We start from the raw sequence: 21,406 nt of genomic DNA, 5'->3' as shown, positions 1-21,406 counted from the left end.
CTTGTGAAAACCCCGGGGATCTCGTCAGCTAATGCAAGGAAGACGCTTCCGAGAACGTCTACCTTCGCGTTTCGCGTCTCTTGCCTCGAGCTCTGCATCCCACGCACGTCCACCCTTCTGTGCCGTGACGCCGCTCAGCCGCCAGTCTCCGCCACGGTGGAGGAGTGATTACGCCTCGAAGTGTCTTCCGTAAATACGCGATTTCAGGTAGCGTCACTCGAACCATCCTCTCGTAAAACATGCTACGGTTCCTTGGAGCGTAATTTCGAAGCTGAAATAGCATTCAGCGTTCCCGAGTGGCCGCCAATACCTCCGCGAAAACTACGCCAGCACATACTAGTTCCATGCATGCCGCTTAGCTAATTTATAAGATTCGTTGCATGCTTAGCATAGCAAATAGAAAATCATGGACGACCCGTGATGATGTTTGGCGGCTTTTTACTATAATGTTGCCTCGAGAGAAAGCATACAAACAGCCTTTACTGGACCAGCAGGACTTTTAGATGAAACACAGACTGACGGCGGAACCATTCAGAGCTGTCGCGCTAATGCGCGTCAACCTTCGCTTCTTCGTCCCCCCACCTTCCTGCATACCCTGGCAGCGATAATGAGCTCATTAAGGCTTGTTGTTGGGCTAGTTGGTATCGGTAGTTGTACATGGTTTGAAAAGCGCTTTGTTGTAACACAAGGGACAAACGTAGAGCGAAAGAAAACCAGACAGCGCCTCACTCGTTCTGTCTGGTTTTCTTTCGCTCTACATTTGTCCCTTGTGTTACAAAAAGCGCTTTTCCAAACATGTACAACTAATGAGCTCATGCCGTAGTGCAAATGAGGAACACCTGCGGCATTCAAAAGCGGCGAATATTTGAAGTTATAGCTTGGTTACGGACAGTTGCGCATTCCTCGTAGCCCAAGAAGTGCTAGATTTTACGAACAGGGAATGCGTGTTCTTTCCCCGAATTCGCACCCTTCAGCCTCTTGACGAGGAGCTTAGCATGTTCTTGGAGCAGTTGCTGTTTAACTCCAACACTGGCCGAAAAATGACGGTGGGCTTAATTAATGCCCCTGTGAATAATGACTCCTTCCTAAAACGCAGGGTCTGATTGAGGCGAAAAGCAAAAAACGCCGTTGTGTACGACATTTCGGTGCACGTTAAAGATCCTCAGGGGGTCAAAATTAATCCGGAGCCCTCCACTACGGCGCGCCTCATCGCCCACGTTGCGCCGGGGCGTTAAACCCTACAATCAATCAAATCAATCTGGAATGCAGGGTTCCGCAAACCTAGGTCGGGCATGCCCATTTGAACAGAGCACAACCAGCACTCTCGACTGGAAAAGCACCAGATGTTACTCAGGATGACAGGACGTCTGCAGTCATGCCTGGTGCTTGGACATGGCGGGAAGCATGGGAAATGTGGTACTCAGTTTCCCACTTCATATCTGCAGACAAGCTTGTGCATGGGTTCGAGAACGCGAGCGATGAACGCAGTTAACATCACGTGAAACTACAATGAGCTCAGTAATTTGCGATTAGAAGGGTAGGTATGGGGTTATCGACTTCTGAATCTTATCAGTCGAGGCGTAGTAAAAACAGTTAAGCGTAAGCACTCTCTACGCCGAACATGCAGACTCACAGAAAAGGAGACTAGCGCTCTCATCGATTACATCTACACCGGCCGTGCAAAAATGTAAGCATTGGTTGCATTCCTGCTTCAAGGAACGGGGCTTGCAGTTAGCTAAATGCAGGATGCTCCTTTCAGGATGGGTGGCAGCATACCTGCCAACCCGTTGGACAGTTGCATTCATCGATCGAAGTCAGACAGTGTTCAAGTACTGCCCTAGATTTTGCTTCGAAACAGCAAAAAAGAAAGCTCATCGTGCTTGCTTTTGCTGCACGGCCTGCTTTGGGTCTGCGGTTGTAGGATGTGTGAACAGCGCAGTCCAGAATTTCAATGCGAAAACAATGCTGGCTACTCCTTACAACAAGGTGTTTGCAAACCCACAAATCACATAGAAGACACCGTCCACACAAACATTCTTGCCAACACCACGTCACAAACCATGTTTCACGTTTGGAAACGGGGTGCCTGTGCGGCAGAGTGCAACCTTACATATGGTGTCGGCGCTGCCATGCCAGTAGCGCTACCCGGTGGTCGAAAGCCCAGTGCATACACTCTGCACAAATTAGCAAAGAGATTCACACAGCACTGAATTTGTTTGAGCTGAAGACATAGAAAATTGCTAGCACACGCTCCCCACGGCTAGTCTATTTTGAGTTGTTAGTTGCACTAGTGAGTGCAATGGAAGCATAGTGTTAAACAAAATGTGGGCTGCAAGAAATGCTAATTTTTAATTTTTAAAACTGCACAAAAATGCATTAGGGACTAGAGAATAAATCATGCAACGCAGGTTTAGTCTGCTAAATTTAAAGATTTAGATTTAGACTAAATTTAAAAATTTAGTCTGCTTTCCATCACAGTTTTAAAAATTAACCAATGTTGTGAAGCCCGGCTTGTTGCAGACCTATACTTCCATGCCTAATGTGAGACAATACTACCTTTTTACATTTAACCAAGCTCTTCAGTGCCATTCCTCTACATGATAAACTAATGGGCGTGTTTCAGCCATAGCTACACCAGCACCACCACACACATTCACTGCACATAGAGCAATGAGTAGAGATAGCCAAATGGGGTGGTGGAGTGCAGCACCTGCAAAAAAACGTGCCCTCCTTGGTTTTGCTGGCGCAGCAGGCAATGACTTATTTTCATAGCTAACAAGTTGGCCCGTTTAATTATTGTTTGCAATGGCATGATGGTGAATTTAATGTGTGTATGCCATTTTCTGCAGGGATATAACTAGGAATCGGATAAATAGGCTAAATATAGGTACATCTAATGCATAGTGCTGTTGTTTGAACTTTGACCAGTGGGGTTTTTTTTGCTTGCAGAAGACGCAGCAGTAACAAGTGTTCCACATGCATCATCGTTGATACCACGGAGCAGTGTCATGGCAACATCCACGGATGGAGTCTGTAGCCGAAATGCATCCTGCAGCCAATACACACAGGCCACCATTACCACTGGTGCCACAGGTGAGGTCCTTGTTGCGTCGAATCACTCGGTTTGATGCATTACGATGTATTTCCTTTTCAGGTTCGCAGTGCTGCCTGAGGTTTCGCGATGATGCAAGCTCCCAGACAGAACAGGAATATCCAGGTGAGAATTCTGGCCTTTTCTTCTTTTACATCATTGAATTTCGAATAATTTTTTCTGCATTTGTAGGCATTACGTATGCTGACAATCTGAAGTCATGTGGATAGTTCGTGTATGGGGAATTCAGAATAAATCAGGCCTGCCACTTCTAGGAATGATATGGGAAACAGGGTCTGCCACTGAACACCTTACCACTGTTGTGGCTAGGTGGTGTTGGAAAGGCGGAATTTTTATTTTAAACTAGAAAACAACAGTTGCGGGGTATCTAATGGTACAAAAAACGATTTCTGATGTTCTAGATTTCGTTGTGAATGTCATTAATGCTGTATTTTAGTTTGGTAGCCTTTTCTCACGTATCAGTAAAAATAAAATCTAGCCACTTGCCAGTACATTACTTTCTGCAGACCTTGTGTCAGCTGGACTTTATCTTCTGTTGCTGTGTTCCTGTGCCATCCATATAAGGCACATCTATAACAGTTTCTAAGGCATTGTGCTTCTAAGCCCAGAAATTCGAGATTGATGCTGGCCATTGTTGCTAATTTTTGGTTAGATGCGAAAATAGAAAACACTATTGTCTTCATATTTTCACCGACTTCAAAGATCTTCAGGCAGTAAAAAAATCCTGCACCTTTTCAACTAACGACGACGATGGTTGACCGTGAAGGTTTCTTCATGTGAAATTAAAAGGCAAATGGTCAAAGTTAAAGGTGCTGCGATCAAAAGTGCGAACTGAAATACTAATCAAAGTAAAAGCTGACCTGAAAGTTTGAACCATCTGCGAGTCAAAGTCCTAACTTAAACAACAACCAAGAAATTCCTCATGGGATAGCTTTGCGTTCAACCATTGTCATCATTACACTGAGAAATGCAGGATTTTTTTTAGGCGTTTACATGTGTCATCAGAAAAATTTGGTTTTTTTTCAGTGGCTTGTGGTCTGAGTTTGGTCTGTATCGTGCGGACGGCTTGGACTTTAACTTGTTCAGCCTTGACTTTTAAGCGCATGCAGTTTGGACTCTTGATGGATAGTAGCAGCCTTGATGCTGACCCTTCGCCTTTTTATTTTGTTTGAAGAAATCTTCGCATCGAACCGTTATTGCCGTTAGACTGGGGGCACTATTTATTGTCAAGAAAGTTGACTTTTCTTCAGTGGGTTGTTGCCTGAGTTCGGACTGACTTGTTGAGGTTTGAATTTGATTTGCATGCAGTTTGGACTTGATTGTAGTGGCTTTGACTGTGAGCCTTTGGCATTTGATTTTTCACAAAGAAAGGTTTGTGTTCCACCATTGTCATCGGTAGGTGGGAAGGTGCATAATTTATCATCAGAGAATGTTAGCTTTCCTGCAGCGGGTTGTCATCTGAGTTTTGACTTTGACTTGCAGGCTAGACTTTGACTCATTGAGCTTTGACTGGCTCGCACACAGTTTGCACTTTTGATTCCAGTGGCTTTACCTTTGACCCTTTGCCATTTGATTTCGCACAAAGACAGCTTCGCGTTAATGCATTGTCAGGTGGAGGGGTGCAGGATTTTTCTGTCTAAATTTGCACATATATGTACCCCCCTCCAAATCCAAATTGATTTGCCCGTGCCGAAATGGAGCAGTTGGATAGATACTGGCTTCATAATGCGAGAGACCTTGATTTGATTCCAACCACGGGAATTGTGTTTTTCTTGAGGTTCTTCTTGAGGTTCTGCATTGGTTGCATTCCTGCTTCAAGGAATGGGGCTTGCAGTTAGCTAAATGCAGGATAATTGTCAGTGAATGTTGGATTTTCAGTGTGTTATACCTTAACACATGGACAAAACCCTCAGCAAGGAAAGGAGAGTAGCAAGAACAAATTTTCCAAGAAGAAAGTTCAGAAATCATGTAAACACTGTCTACACTGATGCAAGTAAACGGCCACAAGGCTCTTCCATTACAGCAGTTGTCCACTGCAAAGGCTCCCTTATAGATTACGCCACACTTAGAAGACAGTACACTGACGAAACCGAAATCAGTGCTATTCTGATGGCTATCAGATGGGGAGAAGGAAACAATAGGACCTTAAACATCATCACGGACTTCACAAGAGCCATCAAAAACATCTGCCGGGGTAATACCGATTGGCTCCAAACACATCATCCCAAGGGAGCTGAACCGTGTACACAATATTTTATGGTGCCCTGCGCAAGAATTCTTGGAAGAAAACGAGAGCGTTGACTTGCTTGCAAGAGGTCTTACTAACCTTAGCGACGAGGACCACTGCTACACCTTTCCACCATACGAATCCCATGTAAAAAGTCTTAAAAGGGCTTGAAAGGAGAATGCTACCCACTCCTAACATGGCACCAAACACCCACAATGCACAAACATTGAGAAGAACACAAACACATTCCTGCACAAATCGAGGCTGGCGCTTATGTTTCCAGACAGATTTAGTGAGGACTGTTTTCAATGTAAGGAAAAGGCCACCCTTTTCCACACCATATGGAACTGCCCAGTTATATGGCAAACTGAGAAGAATACATCTCATTTACTAGAAACGTGGGAGGCGACTCTGGCCAGCAAGGCCTTGTAAGACCAGCGCCAGCTGATCGACAGGGCCTGGGCTGGTGCAAAAGCTTCTGGGGCCCTGGAAAGAGGCCTCCACCCAAGTTTCTCACTTTAGCCCCTCCCCAACCTCAATAAACTTTTACTGAACTGAACTTGGACGCTCACGGACGTATCAATGAGACATAGAAAGCCTCACATTAATAATCTCGAGTCCTCCACTACAGTGGCCTCCATAGCCTAATTGCAGCTTTGGCACACAACTCCCAAATAGAAAAAAAATCTTTAGGGCTACCATTTCTTTTTACCAACTCAATCGAAGAAAAAGTGGCAGTAAAAGATTCACTTCTTTGCATTCCCTATCCTGCATGGAAAAAATTTGCAGAAATTTCCAAATGGAAATTGTCAGATAATGCATGCTGCTGTCATATTTAATTTTCCCGTTACTTTTGAAAGACAATGAAGTCAGGTGTTAATAGTGCAGATTTCCTGTGCTTTCATGCATCTACATGTGCACGTGCAAGCCAATCTCATCCTTAACATTCCAACCATAGAATTCCACCTTAGCCATCCTTAGCCTCAGCCAACCTTAGCATTCAAGGTGCACCGTCTCATATACTGCTCATACAATTTGTGAATCCTGGTTTGGGAAGAAATAGATATATTGGTGGATTAAAAAACCAGGAGCACGTGTACATTCTACGTCACGAGAGTAAGGCTTAGTCAAGTGTGCACATGTTGCTCCGGCTTTAGAAGGCCACCATCGTTATGCCCTCTCTCATGGGCCCCACACACTGTGCCAACTGTTCTTCATGGGTTGACTGTCTCATGGGTAACGTTGCTCATTTTAGCTGTGGCATTAGCTGCCTCTCACTTCATTAGCAGTCCACTTATATTGGCACTTGATCGTCCTCATTCCTGTTCCATTTTTTTGCATCTTACTCGGCCCTGCACCTGTGTCACACTCCATTTTACAATGTATGCAAGTGGCAATGCAACTCATTGAGAAGCTGGATGGTAGGTGTGTCAGGCAGGGGCAGCGGTGTGAGCATGTAAAACTTCCCTGGCTAGTGTGCGAGTAGTTCCTATGGTATTGTAGCGAAAATGTAGCGACTTCTCAACAGTAAGGAGTTATTTGATTAGAAAAGGGACCAAAAATTCTATGCCAGTCTAATAGCGACGCTGTCACAGCTAAGAAAAGCTCTTGAGGGACAACGTCCTCTTCTTCGTCAAGTCACGGTGTGTGCGCACGCACCCGCTTTCGTATGAACGAGGTTTTGACGGCACCACCCCTCTGCGCTGCCGTCGAATGACTGGACTGTGGCATTGCCCCCCTCTTTGGAAGGAGCATCGTCCCGATGTTCGAAGTGCGGTTCACCAGGAAGTAATAGACGACCCCGAAACGAGATAACGCAGTGCTTTATTGCCGAAGGGCAACCATCACAGGAATTCACCAGAGAAAATGTTGTGTCCATCAGCACTTTCCCAATTAGCGTGGTGTAGACAAATAAGGCTGTTCTCTGTCATAGTACGGCTTCATTCAGACCATGTACACTACCTCTGGAGTTGGCCGGACGCGTCATGAGCAGGGCGCCCTTTCATCAGGTATCACTTCATAGTTGACGTCACAAGGCAGTGAACAACTTTAGAGGGCCCAAAATACCGACGGAGCAGTTTCTCCGAACGTCCACGCTATCGTACTGGTGTCCAAACACAAACCGCGTCCCCGGGTTCGTAGAACATGGCCTGCCTGTGCTTGTTGTAGCGAGCAGCCTCGGATTTCTGCTTACGTTGAATTCGCTGCTGTGCTAGCTGGCGTGCTTCCCCATCTCTTTGCACAAAATCGTCGACATCGCCGTTTTCATCCTCATGCACCGGTAGCATGCAGCAATCAAGAGTCGTAATGGCAGTGCGACCATAAACCAGCTGAAACAGAGTCGTTGCTGTGGTCTCCTGAATGGGCGTGTTGTACGTGAATGTTGCGTATGGTAATTGTTGCGTATCCCACGTTTTATGCTGTATGTCGGCATGCATTGAGAGCATGTTGGTGAAGGTCCTGTTAAGTTAAGCCATTGGTCTGCGGATGGTAAGCAGTTGTTCGCCTGTGAGAGGTGTGGGTTAGTACCATGACAGTCTGCATGAGGTCAGCTATGAAAGCAGTGCCCCTGTCTGTCATGACAATCTGGGGAGCTCCATGCCATAAAACGATGTTGTAGATGAAGAACTGAGCTACCTCAGCCGCAGTTGCTCTTTGGACAGATGCTGTCTCTGCGTACCGCGTGAGGTAGTCGGTCGCCACCACGACCCATCTGTTCCTCTTTGTGGGGGTAGGAAACGGACCCAGGAGATCCATGCCGACTTGCTGGAAAGGGGCCATCGGTGGTTGTACAGGCTGAAGGAGCCCTGCTGGTTTCAAAGGTGAAACCTTCCTCCTCTGGCACTCGCGGCAGCTCTTTACGGAGTGCTGAACTGTTCGCAGTAGCTTCGGTCAATAGTATTTCTGGCGGATCCTCGCCAGTGTACGGCTGACGCCCAGGTGCCCCGCTAAGGTTTCGTTGTGGCAGGCGTATAAAATTTCCTGGTGCATCGCTGTTGGCACAACGAGTAGGAACGCGTCCGGGCTATTTCTGAAATTCCAACATCACCGTGCGGAGGCTAAAAGACGAGATGTTTCGGCCAAAGGCATGCGGAATTTGAACATTGAGGCCTTCCAAATGCTGGATGACAAGAAGCAATTGAGGGTCTTCTTGCTGCAGTTGGGCCATTTCAGCAGGACTGACAGCTCCGAGAAAGGGGAAGTCTTCGCCAGTGTCTAGGCTTGCCGAGTCGACAGGCACCCGTAACAAGCAATCAGCATCGCTATGCTTCCACCCTGACTTGTAAACAACCATCATGTCATACTCTTGTAGGCGGAAACTCCATCTGGCGAGGCGTCCAAATGGGTCTTTTAGGTTTGCCAGCCAGCACAACGAATGGTGGTCACTGATAACTTTCAACGGCCTGCCATAAAGGTACGGCCGGAACTTATTGATGGCCCAGACGATGGCAAGACACTCTTTCTCAGTGGTGGAGTAATCCGTCTGCTGTTGATAGAGTGCGGCTGGCATAGGCTAGAACTCGCTTGGCTCCGTCCTGCCACTGAACGAGGACTGCACCAAGAGCGATGTTACGGGCATCGGTGTGGACTCTGTATCCGCATGTTCGTCAAAATTAGCCAGTATTGTCGCTTTTTGTAGCCAGTCCCGCAGGTGATTGAAGGCCACTTCTAGCTCTTGCCATGCGAAAGGTACGTTGTCTTTCGTCAGCCGCGGCAATGGTTTCGCCAGGTCAGAAAAATTCTCTACGAAGCACCTGTAGTAGGCACAGAGGCCTAGAAAGCTCCTAACAGCTTTTTTATCACCTGGTTATGGGAAAGCTCCTACAGCTGCTGTCTTAGGGTCTGGTGCGACACCTTCTGAACTGATGGCATGTCCTAGGAACCGCAGCTGTTGGTAGCCGAACTTGCATTTTTCTGGTTTTATTGTCAAACCAGCCGACTTGATAGCATTGAGAACCAGTCGAAGCCTGTGTCAATGGTCATCAAAGGTGGCAGAAAACACGATGACATAGTCCAGGTAAACCAGACACGACTGCCATTTCAAACCGGCCAAGACAGTGTCCATCATTCGCTGGAACGTCGCGGGTGCCGAGGGGAGACCGAGCAGAAGTTCTTTAAACTCGTAAAGCCCATCAGGTGTGACAAACGCGGTCTTCTCTGTGTCTAGCTCGTCAACCTCAATCTACCAGTACCCACTTTTGAGATCTAAGGAAGAGAAGTACTTTGCATTGCGCAGCCAGTCTAAGGCATCGCCTATTTAAGGAAGAGGGTATACATCTCATTTGGTTACACGATTCAGCTTCCTGTAATCGATGCAAAATCGTGAGGTTTTGTCTTTCTTTTCAACCAGCACAACAGGGGATGTCCACGCACTTGTGGACGGTTGAATCACCTCGTCTCGTAACGTTTTCGTTACTTTGCTCCGGATGGCTTCTCTTTCCTCATAGGACACGCGGTAGGGGTGCTGGTAGACTGACTTGGTCATTTCGTGGACGATGATTCAATGTTTGGCCCCTGGCGTTTGTCGAACTTCCGATGAAGTGGAGAAACATTCGCGCAAATCCTCGAGAAGGACTATTAGGTGCTGTTGCCGGTCGGGCGAGAGGTCTGGGCTTTTGTGGATTAGCCCGACTATGTCCTTCGTTGCCGATGCTTCATGCCAACCTGTTCCCACAGTGCAAACATCTGCCGCTTGAACGAAGTCATGTATGGAGGCAATGGCAGTGCCTTTTGGGTTGTGTTGAAGCACGTTCCCGAAATTTGTCAGAACCGCATCTGTAAAGCCTCTACACAAACATATATGGTTCCTTGCAACACAAGTTTTCTATTCTAAAAGCAAATTCATGTTGACTTGTACTAGCCGTTCGCAACTTTCAACCACGTCCCGTTTAACGAGGACCATTACGCTGCTTCGTGGCGGTACCACAACGCTGTCATCCACTACGTGGGGCGCACAGAATTGTCGTGTTTCTGGATCGTTTCTGGCGATGGCTCGTTCTGTGGAGAATGTAACAGTTGACGTCTGTAGGTTGCTGATGGCGCTGTTCGTTTGCAAGAAGTTCATATCCAGTATTATGTCCCTCGAGCATTCCGGGAGTACGATGAAATCGCCCACGTAGGTGTACCACCGTATAGTAACCCCAACTGTGCATTGTCCTGTAGGGGGCCCGCCGTGCGAATGTCAGGCCCAGTACACTGCGTCGGCACCTTCCTCTGCTCTTGCCAAATTGCTGTGATTATCGAATAATCCGCGCCTGTGTCCACCAGCGCAGTGATGTTGTAATTGTTGATACTCATGGCGTGGTCACACGTGGCTCTTTTCCTATAACTTTCTAGCTGCGTCAGTTCCTGTGTATGTCATAAACATGATGGAAAATTTTAGCTGGCTGTCTTTTCAGCGGCCGCACCTCCAGAAGTCGCTGGTTTCAATTTTCTCGATGTGGGCTGGGCGAGCGGTGCCCAGGCGAACTAGGTAGGGACGAGGGCTCGGTGACCCATAACGACGAAACGATGCTGGCCTGGTTTCCAGGTGAGAGGGAGCGCGCTGCATGAACAGGTATTGTTGAATTTTGACAGGTTTTTCACCGTCATGAGGGCAGGATGCATTCGGAGGGAAGCCTCGAGCGCCAGTGCGATGGTATGGGCACGACCTGTACATATGACCAGCTTCACCAGAGTGAAAACATAGTTGTAGCCCGTCCGGCGCACCCCACAGGTCTGTCTTGCGTACATGGTGCTCCGTCCAGCAGGAGAGGCTGGACGGTTGCAGGCTGCCGATCAGTAAAGACGCCAGTAGTCGTGCGTGCCGGTAGTAGCAGCGGCGAAATTTGAAGCAGCCTTATGGACTTCTTGCAGAACCGTGGTGTATGTCGCCACGTTTTCCGAGATGCGTAAGGGCGGCTGCAGGTTGAGGTTCACCGGTCCTTAAACCACTTGCTTTACCTCCTCTTTCATAAGTTGGGTCAGAGATGCCTATGTCGGTGTTGCCTGAGGCTGTTGTAGTAGGTGAAGCTGCTCCGTAATTACTATGTGGATGAGCTCCCGCAACACGTCACGGCTGGTCCCCAATGCAGCAGATAACACGTTCACCGACGTGCAACCAGGGTGGCAGTCGTATTGCCTGGCATGGTGTGCTATTGGCGGTGAGATGTTTGAGTGGCGCCCCCTGGCTCTGACGTCGGCTTAGGAACTCGCGCCGCTGTCGTCTGCTACACTCCGCTTGTGAGGGACAGCGGTGCCTATGCTAGCAATCCCCCGCTTTGATGCTTTAGTGCATTGAAAAGCGTGTTTCTAGTAATTCAGAAATTTTTGCCGGCTTTGACACATCTGAATAATTTCAAGCTGTATCCCCCACAAGTTTGCAACGCACGGAGAGAGACAACTTTCTTCAGAGCATCGGTCAGAAGACGGTGTGTAACCCTTCCTTTCTAGCTTATTCGCGAAATTCAGCGCTCAGAGCTCCTCGATTAGTATTCAAAATGCTTAGGCTTCCCTGCGGTATTTTTGAGATGTTCTTATGAAAACTCAACAGTCCACTGCTATACGGGCCAAGCAGCGGGCCCCTACAAGCGCATCGCACAGCAGGAAATAAGGCGGCTGGCTTCTACTTCTTTCGTTGTTGTTGACTTGTATAAGATGAATGCGTTGTTTTTTTTTTTGTTGTGCCCAACACATTAATTTTTCTGCACCGTCATGAATGTATTGTTAGTAGGTCTGGGTATGTTTGGGAAGCTCACAAAAGTCTTGTGGATATTCTGTTCAGTCTGTATGGCATACTTTCCCTTCTTCACAAATTGGCTTTCGTTATGGCTGCGTGCATGCAGGTGCATATCCGCAGCGTCCATTGTTTTTCACATGCAAATACAATGAGAAGGTTTGTGCTACACCGCCACGATCGCGTCTCAGATAACGTTGTCCAGAGTACTCGAAGGCGGCTTTTGTGCTCCGAATTTCTATCGTAACCATCGTTATCATAACTGACTCTCAGCCTAAGCAATTACGACATAATTACGGTGTTGAAGGATTGATATAGTCGCTAACGAACGCAATAAATAGTTTACGTGCATAACTGACAAGAAACGAAGCCGATGAATATTTCCAAGCAGCTCTTTATTGTTTTCCTACTTTTATTTCCAGGCGTAAAGAACAAAATTATTCTTACTCTCATGTCCTGGACTGAGGACCCGGCCCACTAATCATCTCGATTTTATGGTTAAATAAAGTTTTCTCCTCCACCTCCTTCTTCTCCCCCTCCTCCTCCTCCTCCTCCTCCTCTTGAGTGCAGCTTTCCTGTAACGCATATATGAATACTGGGAAGACATGACTGTGGGAAATGTAACGAAATATCCCTCCAGCTCTGAACAAACATAGTGTTACTGAATTTTTACCGTAGACGTGGCTCGTTTTGCTCAATAAACCTCCATCCATACTGGTTAGAAGCCTGTATAAAACCAGCACGCGCCTATACACACAGTGGGTTATTTGGAACTCAGCCTACAGTTCATGTGGACCACAGTGCATGTCGGCACACTTTCATGCCATGACAACGTAAAGTGATGTGATACAATACTTTCGAGCGTTCGTCAAGGTTGCAAGAACTGATTTAACTTACATACGATTACCGGGACTGGTAATGCCTTCTGCCAAAGCCGACAACCGCGAAGGCCTGGAATTTGTGTTCGTCATGTATTTTCGCTGTTGGTTGTCGGCTACTAGCAGCTGGCTGTTCCCTTTGTTCGAAATATTGCGTATCACAAAAGCCGACGCCTAGCTCCGACTCTTTGCGCTGCGCACAAGACCGGCTTAACGAAGAATTGGGCGACGCCGGCAATGTTTCTTCCGTAGCGGTATCGGAAAGTATACGTTAAATCACACCTTGAGCTAGTGTAGGCGATTTTAGTCTATTCTTATGATAAAAAGTTGCACACATGCAAAATGTGGTGCGGACAAGCATCAGACGTCAATCAAGCGCGAAGAAACAGCAGGGAGAGCAAGCCCGAGTGAAGCAGACGACAAATGCGAGAATCCCTAAGCCGACGTCACGGAGGCGCGCTTCGCAGCGCCGCCTGTGGTCGCGCTCACCGCCAATACGTCTTTTCCATCATCGCTTCCGTAATTAACTTGGTCGCGGTGTGCGGGGGATTGTGCACAAGCCTAGCGTAAAGCTCCTGTTTTACACCTCACCTAAGGTGATGCAGTTTTTATCAGCTATGCTCAGGTCTGCACATAGAAAAGACGGGATATCTCCTCACGACGCCAAGGTAAATGTAACTGGTAGCGAAGCTTCCATAGAAGCCCACACGTTCAGAAAATGGTGGCTCGGATGTACATATACGTCCTCTGCAAACACCTTCAAAATAGTCAATAAGTTATATGTACGTCATCACTTGTATATTTAAAAAGCGCGCCTTTTTCGCCAACTTCTCTTGCTTGGCATGTGCTGCCACACTGCGGAAATATGTCAAATTATTTTCTTGCGCCAGTGGCTCTTTATATTTTTTATGATTTACTTCAGCGGCGCGCCGTCTATCGCTTGTGCATCCGGTAACGAGGGGGCGCGTTGGGTATCGCCAACCGGGCGCATTTCGCTTTTTGTGCCTGCCACAGACCAAGGGCACCTGCAAAACTGGTGAGGCTCTTTTCTCCTTTTTTTGTATTTTATAGGAGCGGTGCACCGGCTATCGCTCGCGCATCCGGCTGCGCGCTCGTGCAGCCGCTGGTTTTAATATCGTCCTCTGGGCACCTCTCACTTTTTGCACCCGCGAAACTGATGTCGATCTCATTTCGATTCACCGAAAAGGTGCCGGCTTGTTACTCTCCCGTTTATTGCTCACTGGGGAGCGGTTACACTTGTTTCCATGCAGGCGCTGACTTACACAAGCGATGCCGCCGTGGTTGGGTTTCCTATTTCGGGGACAAACAAAAACCAGTTCCGTCTTGTTGGTGACAAGGCGAAGGATTATTGAGGTTTCACACTTATTTTGCTTTCCGGATGTGTGCACAACCATAGTTTTCTCCAGTCTGCTCAACTATCTGACACTATGGAAGCGCACGCCGGTTTCTCTGCTGCAGGAGAGTTTGTTGTCCCAGCAGTGTCCCTGTCACTTTTTGTAACAATTAGTCTTTTGTTTCCAAGTTCAGCTGGTTTCTTCTAAACTTAAAAAAAAATAAAAATTCTCTGCTGCAGGTGAGTCCAGCGGCGATTTCTCCGGTGTGGTCTACTGCCCAAGTGCGGAATTAGAATCTGGTTCATCGGATGTCAGCCTGTCACACGAGGAGTTACTTACGAGTTTTGACTCAGATGTTGACGAAGGCGGGACATCTCAAAAGCGTGCGCGGCGAGACGGCGCTAACTGGATCGAAGGTGACTTTTCTCCATCTGTGTTTCCATTCGACGCCACTCATTCAGGACAAGTGTGTAGCTCTGCATTGCCACCTGATGCAAGAGAAGTAGACTACTTCAAGCTTTTCTTTGATGAAGAGCTAGTCTCGCTGGTTGTAACCGAAACAAACCAGCAGGCTAATAAGAAGGCTCAAGAGCGCAGCCTGCCTAGAAAGTCACGCCTGCGGTCATGGCAGGAGACTGATGTTGCAGAGCTTTACTGCTTTCTAGCGGTTGTGTTCTTGATGGGCCTGGTTCGGAAAAATACCCTGAGAGACTACTGGTCCACAGACACAATGACAGAAACTCCATTTTTTCGGTCAATCTTTTCGGTCAACCGCTTTTGCCTAATCATGCAAGCACTGCATTTTAGTTCAATAACAAATGTAAATGACCACCTAAGAGCAATCAGACCGATAATGGAAGCACTACAGGAAAAATTTTCCGCCTTTTTTGCTCCTTTTGAAGACCTCTGCATAGATGAATCTCTCATGCCTTGGAGGGGACGTCTTTCTTTCCGCCAATATATTCCCTCCAAGAGGCATCGGTTTGGAGTCAAGATGTTTGTTCTTTCCGACGTTCGTACCGGTTACATCTTGAGATTCTTTGTCTATACCCGAGCCACTACAGCTGTGACGATTATGAAGGAGATAGGATTCACAGGCTCCATTGTCATAGAGCTGCTGAAAGACTTCCTGGACAAGGGACATTCCCTTTTTGTGGATAACTGGTTCACCAGCCCAGCACTGTTCGAGTTTCTTCTCAGCAAGCGGACAAATGCTTGTGGGACGGTACGTACAAATAGGAGGGGGCTTCCAAAATTTGCAAAGCTGCATCAAGGCGAAGTGGATAGCTACCACACGAACACCATGCTGGCCCTGAAATGGCGTGACAGACGAGACGTGCACATGCTGTCCACAATGCATGGGGCGGAGCTTGCCGAAGCTGAAAAGGTGGATTGGAAAACGGGTGAAAAGAAGAAGAAGCCGAAATGTGTGCTTGAACACAACCAAAAAATGGGACTAGTAGACAAAGTTGACATACAACTGAGCTTGTCCGAAAGTATAAGAAAGACAATGAAGTGGAACAAGAAATTTTTTTTTCACTTGCTCGACTTGTCGCTGCGCAATGCATACATTCTCTTCTGTGAAAACGCTGCATCCACAATAACGTTTGCGGACTTCAAACGGCGGGTAGTAAGCCAACTCATTGAAGAGCATCACACAGAGAAGAGCAAGCAGGGAAGGCCAACTGGAGACAATCCGCTTAGGCTGACAGCGCGACACTTCATACAGATGTTGCCACCCACCACTAAGGGCAGCAGGACCCAGAGGAGATGCCACGTCTGTGCCAACACCACTCGGCGACAAAAACGTCGCAAGGAAACGCGCTACATGTGTGTGGAGTGCAATAAAGCACTCTGTGTGGAGCCATGCTTCGAAGACTATCACACACTTACGATGTATTAGTGTGAGAGCACAAACATTTTTTCCAGAGAAGTACCTGGTGCGCTTATTTTGTATGTCAGTGAACTATGTTTATTACAATGCATCATTTTGTAAAAGTAGTGTAAGGTTTTCAGAATTTTTCTTGTGTTACTCATAAATAAACCACATGTATGTAACAACACAAACGATTTTTTGTCACTTTATGCTAACCCTAAAAAAATACAATAATTTTTCCTTGAAATGGATTCATCCAAAAAATTTAAACCAGCAATAGCAAAAATCGACCTGCCCTGGTGGTTAGCATTTGGCAAAAAAATTCGACCCTCAAAGGGTTAAAGCAGTACTGACATCAAAATTTTATGTTCCACTTTTATTGCTTTTATGGATGCTTAATGGTCTGGCGAATCCAAAACACAACTTTAAATTCTTCAGCGCGCGATAATTAATTACATTGAACGACGTCAAAATCCTTTGTTTCAAATTCCCGCGCTTTCATCCCGAAAAGCGCATATGACAGAATCCCGGCATGACCTCACCGCTTTGTGTGGACATCGAAACACTGCAAAGGCTGTTGGGGGCATTGTTTCAACCGCGCAGTCGCTAGAGCGGAACGGCTCAGCTGCCTGAAGGTGCTAGGCTGACCGTTACGACGAAAATTCAATGACCGCTTTCAATAAAAGTCCTGATGCCTACTTCGATTGCGATTCCGGGCTATATTATCACTGCATTTCCCCCGTGTGGAACTTTATTTTTGCCAACAGTGCCTTTCTGGGCAGCGGTTATGCCTGTAGCTCTGGCTATGTGCGCTGGCTTGTGAATGCGCTGTCGCCCACTCGCCACTCGCTGGGCCGCGCGCGTGAAGTGACATGACGAGTTTTTGACGAGCGCTCTGCGCGTCACTTCTTTTGGCTACCATGGGATGATGTCACGCTGATGTCCATTTGCTGAGTACCGCTCCGCGTGCTGTTCTGTCAGCGCAATAAATGAGATCCAATTAGAGTATGTGCTTCGCGTCGCAGGCCGCTCATATTTCAGACAGGGTATTCTCTTGATGAAACAAAGCGAACTGTGCAATAATATTAACGCCGAAAATTGGTGTCAGTACTCCTTTAAGCTGCTCATGGGGCTTAGCACCATCTGTGTGAGGAGGGAAGACTTCCTGTGGAACAAAAAATCAACCGGATGTGACGCAAGATCCCGTCAAAAAGTGAAGTCATTGTGGTGACAGCGTGAAAATTTGTCTTCAAAATAGCTTCAGCAGGCCTCTGATCGCTGAGGGCTCATGTCATTGCCTTCTGACACATGTTGGCGAGCCCTTGGTGTGTGTGCTTCAAGTCAACGTCAGCCTAACTAGTACAGACTCTTGACTAGATAAACATACTGAAGCATACTGTTGTATGATTCGCCTCAGTGTTGCTGAAAACATCTTGCATTTTCTCTGAAACTTTATTCTGTATTCATGCCTTCACCTGCTGTATTCATGCCTTCACCTGCTGTATAAAAGCAATCAGTTGTTTACCCCTTGATTGCACTGGGTGGCAAACCGGGAACTGGGCACGTACCCCCCCCCCCTTTGCCGAAATTTTTTTTCTGCAATGGGATACAGAGCACAAAATGACTAGACCATTCTGCCTGCCCCTACCCCCTTCATAACAAAGGTGTTCCCCCTCCTCACCCCGATACAAATTTGTGCCAATTCCACTGCTGGGTTATTTAATTGCATCGCACATACGCAGGTTGCGTGCGTGCCTTAAGTATAGATCAACGGTTATATAATGCTTGCTGGGTTTGTGTGCTTCACTTCTAGGAGAAGAAATAACGCATAGTCATGCTATAATCAAGACATTTGAATTTTATTCCAGGATAAGCATAGAACAACTTAACCACTCTGTACAAAATGAGCACATATACAAATAAGTACAAAATGTTTATGGAAAGTCGCGGGTTCGATTCCCGGCTGTGGCGGCCGCTTTTCTGATGGAGGCGAAAAGCAAAAACCCCCGTGTGTAAGAGATTTCGACGCACGTTAAACATCCCCAGGTGGTCAAAATTAATCTGGAGCCCTCCACTACGGCATGCCTCATCGCCTGTGTTGCGTTGGCGCGTTAAACCCTACAATCAATCAATCAACAAAAGGTTTGTGGGCACTACATGCATTATGATTTTCTTTTCGCGCCGAAAAATTGACTTTACACGTACCACATAGCATTATGAGCAATGAAAGCTGCAACAGCAGAACTACTTCGAAACAAGAGAAAAGGACTAGGCACTGCATCTTGACGCAAAAAACCGAGCCACAAAAATGCCAATTCGGCCCTCCAAAGTGGTGTTGACGTCGCGGAAATCCCTTACCTCGATCTGAAGCCAGTGATCCGAAGGGGAATCCGTAAACGCCGGCAGGACACGTGGGACACACACACAGAAAACAAGCTCCACTCAATAAAACCCCACCTAGGAAGATACACAACAGAAAAACAAAACAGATTCATTGAAGTATCGATTTGCAGACTACGCATCGGCCACACTTACGCTACGCACGCATATCTTTTAAATGGCACACCCCCACCGGTTTGTGATAAGTGTGGGGACTGGCTCTCCGTCCTCCATGTGTTAATTGAGTGCGCATCCTGCAATGAGGCCAGAAAACGGCATTTCCCTAAAATCTATACTTTCAACATTCCGCTACACCCGTCACTGTTCTTAGGAGATGAACCTATGTTCACAAACAAGTCCCTTTTAAGTTATCTTGCAGATGTCAAGTTTTTAAAGCTCATTTCGTACAGTGCGTGACCTCAGAGCCTACAAGCATTGAGCAAAGCCTTCATGTTTTCATTGTTCGCACGAGGGGCCCGCTGCCGTAGCGTGCTCTTCGGCTCGAGCTACAGTCGCGTTCCATTCACAATCCCTTTCATCCGCCATTATGAACATCTCCATTTTTTAGTCTACGGGCCCTCTACACCCATATATACAGTATTTTAGGATATATCATACTCATTTCATACATATTTTAAGCTCAAACCTGACTATTGACGGACCACTTAACATAGTTTTGGCGCTCTTTGGTCCTAGTTACCCTTGCGCCAATAAACACAAACATACATACATACAAAATGCCAATTCACGAAAGTACAGCGAGAACACCACTCTGAACTGCAGCTGTCCCGGTGTCTTATCAAGTAGACATGGGTTTATACAGAACTTCACCCAGGATTCACAGCTGCAATTTCCAGGTTACATTGTTTAGGCAAGTGTCGCAACAGACAAAATGAAAAAAAAATAGATCAATGCAAAATAAAGCAATGGCAGGAAGGAAAAACACATAGCAGGAAAGATCTGGCAGCAGCGCACCACGGAGCAGCACAACACAGTAATGCGCTGGAAATATTTCTTGCACATACAAGCGCGGGAAGCAACAATCACTACAAACATTGTAATGCAATTGAGAAGGCACCGAGATAGACAATTAAAACGAATGATTTGAATCCGAGAGGTGCACAATATTTGTGCTATATGAATACGTTGAGAAGTCCTCGAGTAATTGACACCACTTGCTCCGAGCCAACCTGAGGTGAAATCAAGAGATAACTGTGACATAACAAAGCTTTAGCATATTTTTTTTTCGAAGTATCACCACGTCTTTTTGCACAACCCCCCGTGCACGTATTAACAGTACTATAGTTCTGCGTTACCTGTAGAAATGAGAGGAAGATGGTGCAAAGAAATGCCAGGCGTACGGGAGTTGCTGTTGCAACCTTGAACAGCACATCGTTTCCGTAGGTACCGAAGAAAGCACTCAGCTCCAGTCGTTGGCAGATCGCCCCATAGGACACCGTGCCCGCCAGGCACGGTACTAAATGTGTCCACCCATGGTACAGAGCACCTCGCAACTCCACGCACAGCAAAAATTAAGTGCACATCAAATTAACGAGAAAAAATGCAAATGCACACAACCAAAACACGTGAGGTGCATTTCCTAACAGACGAACTTTAAGCACACCTTTCCGAACACTACAAGGACTGCACACAGAGCAATGATGTAGCATTCTTCAGAGGATGCTACAAAAAAGGTTTTTGAGAATAAACAACATTTTCAGAAATTTTTTTGCACACTGTGCCTAATAAATGTGATTCAGAAATAAATATTGTTCGTAAAATATAAACATTGTTTCATTGTTAAATAAAACGTGTTTTTTGTTATTAGTGTTTGTTCCCTCCTAATTGTTCTCTCCTCACTTCGATAACACCCATGTGTAATGTCGCTGGCAATACGTGCTGAACCACTGTTCGCCCGAAGCTTCGCTGGTATTTTATATTTACCTTATCGATGCTTTTCTTGGGGCCCTGTTTTCTGGAGCGCAAAGCGGCTTCAGCCTTTTCTTTGCAGTCACTCCGTGCATAGGTCGTCAGCAATCTGCACCGGAAATCATCCCAGCTTGTGAAATCTGCTTCGTGGTTTTTGAACCACGCCCTCGCGCCGTCATCCAAGGTGAAGTACACGTCACAAAGCTTCCGCGCTTGATCCCATTCATTCAATCTTATCGACACGCTCATACAGCTCAAGCTAACTCTCTGCTTCTTCAAAGACGTCTCCATGAAAATTTGGAGCCTGTCGCGGCTTTCGGAACACGAACTTACCTGGCATGGGGTTGTTGCTTGCCATTGTTGGGCCCGTGGGGTGTGCCGCTGCTACCCTGGACATCACAGGCATAAGTCCGTACTCAGAAGATACACCTTGAAGCCGACGAGTGGTGCAGTCATGAACAGGCGTGAGCTCTGTTTCATACGCCAGGTCTCCAGGGACGGTGTCCTTGCGGTGCATGCGAGATTCACTACTGGTACTCGCCTCCTTCACCAGAAATGTAGCGTAAATGAAGGGACTTGTCAATAATAAGGAGTTATTTAATTACAAAAGGGACCAAAAATCTTATGTCAGTCTAATAGCGACGCTGTCACAGCCGAGAAAAGCCCACGAGAGACAACTTTCTCTTCATAAAGCCGTGGTGTGTGCGCACACACCCACTCTCGCGCGAACGAGGGATTTCCGGCACCGCCCCTCTGCACTGCCATCAAATGACTAGAGTGTGGCAATACCATGTGCAATGAAAAACTCATTGTTTGATTGATTATAGAGTTTAATGTGCTGACGCTACTCAGGCAATGAGGTGTGCTGTAGTGAAGGGCTCCGGATTAATTTTGACCAACTGGGGATCTTTAGTGTGAGCCGAAATCTCTAACAC

The sequence above is a fragment of the Haemaphysalis longicornis genome, unplaced genomic scaffold, assembly GCF_048455015.1.
Source record: "Haemaphysalis longicornis isolate Haplotype H1 unplaced genomic scaffold, Haemaphysalis longicornis Haplotype H1 scaffold_10, whole genome shotgun sequence".
In the NCBI taxonomy this organism is placed as follows: domain Eukaryota; kingdom Metazoa; phylum Arthropoda; class Arachnida; order Ixodida; family Ixodidae; genus Haemaphysalis; species Haemaphysalis longicornis.
This window is presented reverse-complemented; position numbering follows the sequence as displayed.